At 36.0% G+C, this 7,713-nt stretch overlaps 1 pseudogene; it reads left to right on the forward strand.

Annotated features, from left to right (window-relative positions):
* Nucleotides 1–832: 832 nt before the first annotated feature.
* LOC114225730 (olfactory receptor 9S13-like) lies at nt 833–1,560 on the forward strand (annotated as a pseudogene).
* The last annotated feature ends 6,153 nt before the right edge of the window (nt 1,561–7,713 follow it).

Here is a 7,713-nt window from a genome sequence, read left to right on the forward strand (position 1 = left end):
ATAATTTCCATAACTAAGATGTTAGCATTTGACAGAGAAGGGAAGCAGACATGCTGGACTTTGGCTGCCAACAAGAGAGTGGAAGTACCAGAATCAGAGATTAGAGATTCAGAGTAAATGATGTAGGAAGTAGAGGTTGAACAGAGCATTTGTGTAGGAGTTTGATCCATCATGTCACATGACTTTCTTTGAGACTGATGCTTCATTCTCCCTCATGAAACAGTAATCCCATGTTTCCTAATGTTGTTTAAATAACAATGTTTTGAGAACCAAATTAACTGCATCTTGTGATGACCTGTGTTTTTACCCAGTTTTCCATTCCTAATGCAAAAATAACTTTGTAGGTGCTTGTTTGCTGGCTTATTTATTTGGCTAATATTTATTATGTTTTTAAGATGTTATAGTAACTGTAAATGTTCTTTTCACACTCAGTCTCCTGTTATCCTCACAGTAGTCTTATAAATGTAGGTATTATTGGTATTTTCCATCTGACAGAAGATTTCAAGGTATTGGAAATGCAGGTAGTTATCTAGGATTCTATTAGATTGAAAGAGGTAAAATTTGGACTCAGTCAATCTGATTCCATAGCTTGGAGCAAATGGCATAGAATGACTGATGTCATCACTGTCCCAGACATCCTTTGTCCATCCACATTTCTCATAATATAAGGACACTAAATATATTAGAAAAAATAAGGCTATTCTGTCAGATGTGTTGCCAAGGACACCTGTCAACACTTTTTCTTTCACTGAGAACTTCAGGAACCAAAAGTTAACAAGGCATTCCACAGGCTTCATGATCATCCACTCATTTTCTCAGATAGGTCTCAGCTATGAAGAAAGAGCTGAATAGGAATTACTCAGAAGTGATTGAGTTCATTCTGCTGGGATTCAGAACAGCTTCAGATATACAGATGCTCTCATTTTTATTTTCTTGCTGATCTACATGGTCATTGTGGTGGGAAATATCAGCATGATAATTGTCACTAAAATAGACTCCAGACTTCATACACCTATGTATTTCTTTCTCAGAAATTTGTCTTATTTGTTCGTTTGGTGATTGGCTCCTATATCTGTGAGCATTAACTCCATGATACAAACAGGTTTCACCTTCAGTTTGCGTTTCTGTAGAGAAATCAGATTGGACCACTTTTTCTTTGACGTTCCAGTCTTGATCAAGATCTCATGCATTGACACGTCTGTGAATGAGACTGTACTTTTCATTCTCTCTGCCCTCATCATCATCAGCACCACAACTGTCATTCTGGTTTCCTATGCTTACATTCTCTCCACTGTCTTGAAGATCCCCTCCACCCATGGCAGGAGTAAGACTTTCTCAACTTGCAGCTCTCATATCACTGTGCTGAGTTCATTCTACGGGACTGTGTTCTTCATGTATGCCCAGCCTGGGGCCATCTCCTCACCAGAGAAAAGCAAAATTATAGCTGTGTTCTATACTCCTATCATCCCTATGTTAAATCCACTGATTTATAGTCTAAGGAACAGGGAGGTGAAAAATGCTGTGAAAAGGGTACTATTGAGAAAATTATCTTTTCATTGACGCCCATCCATCTATAAAACTGTAGATAGACTAAAAACAATATTTTCAATAATTTGTTATAGAATAGTTTCAACTAAAGCCATCCAAAAGTTTTGAAGATCAAAGTTTATTTTATTTTTATAACATCAATATATTCTTTAGGAATGACTTTAAAAATCAATATAGATTTTCATAATCCTACATAATTATTTCACAGTATGATGTCTAGTTATTATGTAGGTTTGTTGTTCATGTTTTATTTACTTAGATGTATGCAAAATTGCAACTTACAAATATAGTATACTAAATTAATACACATGTTCAATTTATTAATATAATAACTACAAATATATATGAATATGTATAAATATTTACATATCCATCTATATATCAGGAGAAGGAGAAAGATGAGAGAGACACTACCGAATGGTCTATGCTCTTTGTTTTCTCCAAATCATAACCAAGCTTGCCACTGTCCAATCTTTGCAAATGAAAATTCAAGGTGCTATGATAATGTAAGTTATTAGCTTCGTTTAAATTATACAAAGGAGTGGTACAAAGTATTACACCAATAGTGTCCTTAATACCCTTCCATAATGCAAAAATTAATGATTCCAGCAAGAAGCAAAAAATAAAAATAAATAAATAAATGTGATGTGGTTGCTGTAAAACTATCTTGTCATGGGGTCTTAATAATAAATGTTCGATAATCTTTTGAGTATCACTCAGGCTTATTGGGCTCATTACTGTCTATTTATATTCTGGGATCATTTTCACAACTTGTATATTAATTTAAAATCCTTATTTTTCTCTAGATTTGAAAAAATTATTGCTATGGAGTGACATAAAATTACATCATAATATAATTTAATTATTGATGTCTGTAGTTATCTATACTTTGTATTATTAATCCTTAGAACTTTATCCTATTATATTCTTTTTAAAAATATTTTATTTATTTATTTGAGAGAGAGCACATGGGAGAGAGAGAGAGCGAGCAAGCCCAAGTGGAGGGGAAGGGCAGAAGGAGAGGGAGAAGCAGACTCCCCACTGAGCAGGAAAGGGAGCCCATGTGCGGCTCCATCCCAGGACCCTGGGACCGTGACCTGAATGGAAGGCAGACACTTAACCAACGGAGCCACCCAGGTGCCCCCTCTTTATGTTCTTTAATTAAATTTGCCAGTTTTGACTTCATACCATGAGAATTTTGAGTTTCTGGTCATTATTTTTAAAATAGTTTATAATGTGATATCTATGTGTTACATAGGTTTATTGTTCTTGGGTTTTTTTGCTTAGATGTATTCAAAATTACAACTCATACATTTAATACAGACATATATTAGAGTAATTAATATAATATCTGCATATACATTTGCATATCTACATAATTATTTTAATCCATTTACTTAAGATCTTCTGGTTTTATTAAATTTTTGTTTCTGAATTCATATGTTGAATGCTTGGTTACTTTATTTTCTGTTTTTATTTTAATGACATATTTAAAACTTTTACATAGTTTTCCATGTAATTTGCTTTTGTTTTCATCATTATATAAATAATTTTTCTGTTTAATTTTAATGTTAAGGATTCTTTAGATGACATTTCTTATTCCAATGTACTTGACTTATTTAGATGATAACTTTTTATTGTTGATTAAATGTAAAAAACAATATCTCATAGATGAAAGAGTATTTGATAAGTTTTTACTCCATTTTATGATTTTAAAAACAGTGAAATCAGAAAAATAACTAAACTTCAGGGCACCTGGGTGGCTCAGTCGGTTAAGCATCTGCCTTCAGCTCAGGTCATAATCTCAGGGTCCTGCAATCAAGCCCTGTGTTGGGCTCCCTACTCAGTGGGGAGTCTGCTTCTCCCTCTTTCTCTGTCTCTTCCCTGTTCATGTTCTTTCTCTCAAATAAATAAATAAATAATTTTTTAAAGAAAAATAACTAAACTTCATGAATCTATCAAATTGCATTTATACAAACTTAATGAACACACGTTCTAAAGGGGAAGATGTTAGACATGTTTTCTTTAAAATTAGAAAAAGACAAAATGCCCATTATTCCCAATGCAGTTTAGCATTTTATTATATCTAATAAGAGCAGTGTGATGATAAACAGAAATTTAAAATATAAGGGATTAAGTATAGGATCAAACTGTTCATTTACACGATTATCTACAAAGAAAATATGAAGGAAGTGTTTATATAGATGTCTAGATTAACATAAAAAATCAATTTCATGTGGTGCCTGGGTGGGTCAGTTGGTTAAGTGTCTGCCTTTGGCTCATGTCATGATCTTCTGGTCCTGGGATGAGCCCCACATTGGGCTCCGGCTCAGTGGGGAGTCTGCTTCTCCGTCTCCCTCTGACTCTACACCCCACTCCTGCTCTCTCTCTCTCAAATAAATAAAATCTTTTAAAAAATCAATTTCATGTCTATAAAACAGAAGTGAACAACTAAAATATTTAATTAAAAGGCTACACCATTTATATGTGTATCAGAGATTGTCAAGGATTTAGTATAGTTCAGCAAAAGATGTATAAGACCTCAATGTGGAAAATTATAAAATTCTTTGGATTATGCAGTAGAAAAATATTAAAAATTACAAAGAAGGGAAGAGCAATGTCAACAAGATGATGGAATAAGCCATCCTCTTCTCATATTCCTGAACAATAATTTGGCATCCATCCAGGGACAAAAGTGCCTTGTGGGAGGTTTGGGATCCAGGCAGGAGCCTGTGCAACACTAGTGCAGTCCAAGACCGTAGAGAATGGTGTTGAGATCACTGGCCCACACCCAAGCAGCTTGACTCATCAGCGTGGTCCCAGCTACAGTCTGGAAACAGCTCTCTACCCCCTGAGGACTCAAATACAGCCCCTTTTGACTCGATCCTGTGACCAGTCCCATATGGCAAGGCACTCAAAGGGAATCATGTCCACCCCTGGGTTGGATAAAAGGCATAAAGACCTCTATGTTGCCTGTGGACCAGAAGTAGCTTGCAAACCAGCTCTAGCCCCTCCCAGCCAGAGTCTGGGAGCCCCTGGAGATAAGCCCACCAAACTGGGTCAGACTGTAGATTCTGAGTAGTCCTCTAACGGGGTTCCAGCCTGTCTTAGCAGCAGTTCATCAGTTGTTCTGTCGACACAGGGACTAATCAGGAAACACTCCTGTCTGTACCCACAAAGATCCTGAAAGGACCATATACTTGACTCCGGGCCCCTACAGCCGCAGTGGCCAGCAGTTCTACGGGTCCAGGGATGCAGCAGGAGACACTCCTGTCTGTGTACCTGGCAATAGATTGCTGATTGAGGACCTGACTATGGACCCTGAGGAGATCCTTGTCCTAATGCCACCCTCCTGAACAAGCTACTGGAGGCAGTCCCATCTACCCAGGGGCCAGACCAAATCAGTGCCCACCGAAGCCCCTGGGAATAAGCATGCCAACTACAGACCCTACTACAGACCCAGTGACAGTCTCAAATTCGCTGCAATCCAGCACCACTGCAATTCTGGAGGTTATTTCATCAGCTCAGGGAACCAATAGAAGGACTTTACCTGCCCAAACCAGTCCATAAATCCTGGAGGAGGTCTTTGCTCCTTCAAACACATAGACACCAAAGCAAAGCTACATGGATCATGAAGAATTGGGCAAACATGATGACATCAACAAATGAAATTAATAAAGCTCTTGTAACTGACCCCAAAGAAATAGGAATCTACAATTCGCCTGAGAAGAATTCAAAATAATCATGATAAAGAAACTCAATGAAATGCAGGAGAACACAGACAACTAAACAGAATCAGGAAAACAATGCATGAGCATGCTCTTTTGTAGAAAACAAGTTTTCTTCATAATTTTAATGTAAACTTCTCAGCCAATCTGATAAACTTTTCTGAAAGTTTCAGCACAAAGAAAAAAATTCAAAGAAAAAAGAAATTTCCAGGGAATAAATATAGCATTGATCAATTGTGCCTTGGGAGTATGAGTGGTTTCTCATCCATAGAAAAAAATGAAATAGAGAAAAAAATTTTAAAGATTACAAAGGGCTTCAATCATGTAAGAAAAGATAAGGATGTGTAAGAGTAGTTTTGCCCATTGAAGGGCACTTTATAAAAAATAAAGTCATAAAATGCAAGCTTAAAGAATATGTTCACAGTACATGCAACCAATAAGATTATATACTGAGCTCTACACATCTATAAGAAAGGTACAATTAACCAGTATGGAATGTATAAAATATTAGCACACATTTCACAGAAGAGCAAGCAATATTGAAAATTTATTGGTATGTTTTATATCAATAGTGATTAGAAAAGTGGAAATCAAGATTATAATAAAATTCCATTTTACACCCATTTAATTGGAAAGAAATGAAAACATTCCACCATGCCAATGCTAGAGAGCACATGGTCCACAGCATGCATTCTCAACAGGAGGATATTTTCTGTAAGGGAGAAAACATGGTTTCTTATTTTTTTAATGTACAATTTTTTTGTATCATATCCTTTTTATTTACACATGAAATAAAAATCCTGTTTCTGTATATATATATATGTATATATATATATACCCACAGTATACAAAAAATTATACAGTATGTTTGTAGTATTAACATTTCATGGTGGGGATTATAAAAATGTACAGAATAAGCTCTTGGGGATGGCAATGAAAAAATAAGATTGAATCTATAAATGGTCTACAGGCTCTATTCTACATTACATTTGGTAGTGTAAACAAGTAAAGATAATTTGGGAAGTTTGTCATTATCTCTTATAGTGCATTATTTATGTATCTTATGACACACAAACTCTATTCCTGAACAGATACCCAAGAGAAGATCTTACACATGTAGTGGAGAAGATATGTGTAAGGATATTGATGACCGCATAGCTAACAAGATAAAAATTCCAGAAATAAAATAAAATGCTTGTCAGTAGGATTTTTGATCAATGAAAACTGGTGGGGTTTTTTTTTAAGATTTTGTTTATTTATTTGACAGAGAGAGACACAGCGAGAGAGGGAACACAAGCAGGGGGAGTGGGAGAGGGAGAAGCAGGCTTCCTGTGGAGCAGGGAGCCCGATGCAGGGCTCGATCCCAGGACCCTGGTATCATGACCTGAGCCGAAGGCAGATGTTTAATGACTGAGCCACTCAGGCACCTCGAAAACTGGTGTTTTTACACAACAGAATATTATGCAACAAAGAAATTATAGCTATATGCACAATGAGAGTGAATCTGAGCAATAATATATTAAGGAGGAAAAGTCAGTCCCAAAACATTACATACAGAATTTGCTTTTTTAAAAAACTAAAGTCCATACTTTATTCAGATTTCATTAGTGTTTTTCTTAACATTCTTTTTTCTTGTCCAGGAGCTCTCTCAGGATACCATATTACATTTTATTCTCATGCATTGTTAGCCTACTCTAAACTGTGACAGTTTTTCAGACCTTATTTTTGATAATCTGGATAGTTTTGAGGAGTGGTGATCAGTTATTTTGTAGAATGCCTCTCAGTTGGGGTTGTCTGAAATTTTTTCTTATGGCCTGACTGGGGTTGTGGGTGTTTGGAAGGAAGACCATACAGGTGAAGTGTCATTCTCAACACATCATATCAAGGTTACATAGGGTGCGTATCATCAACATTACTTAATCCCTAACAATGTTAACCTTTATCACCTGGCTAAGATAGTGCTTATCAAGTTTCTCCTCTGTAGAGTTACTTTTTCTCTTCATCCTGTTCTCTTTCAAAGCAAATCTCTCAGTGTACCTTCCTCTTAAGGAGTGGGGAGTTAAGCTTTACCTCCTTGAGGGGTGTGTATACATAAATTACATGGAATTCTGTATGTGGTACTTTTTAATAAAGGCAACTGAAATAAAAATAATTAGGAAGACTTATGTATTTACTCAAACTATATCAAATGTTAGCAACCGAATGATTAACAACGGAGTCAGAATATTACCTTGGGATGGGAGGACGCGGGTATGAAAGGAAAGGAAAAAGCGTGGTTACTGTCCACATGTTGTCTCAAGTTGATAGTGTAGCATGAAACAAGGATTACCATAAATCCCTTTCCGTACACTTGAAGTTCAAATGTATTAAAATTATAATGTAGTATTATTCTGTGTGTGCTTAATGACTTTCCCCAGAATCCTACCTGAGACATTAT

This window comes from Eumetopias jubatus, unplaced genomic scaffold, assembly GCF_037043125.1.
Source record: "Eumetopias jubatus isolate StellerSeaLion01/CBP00866 unplaced genomic scaffold, mEumJub1_p1.0 scaffold_8, whole genome shotgun sequence".
NCBI classification, from domain to species: Eukaryota; Metazoa; Chordata; class Mammalia; order Carnivora; family Otariidae; genus Eumetopias; species Eumetopias jubatus.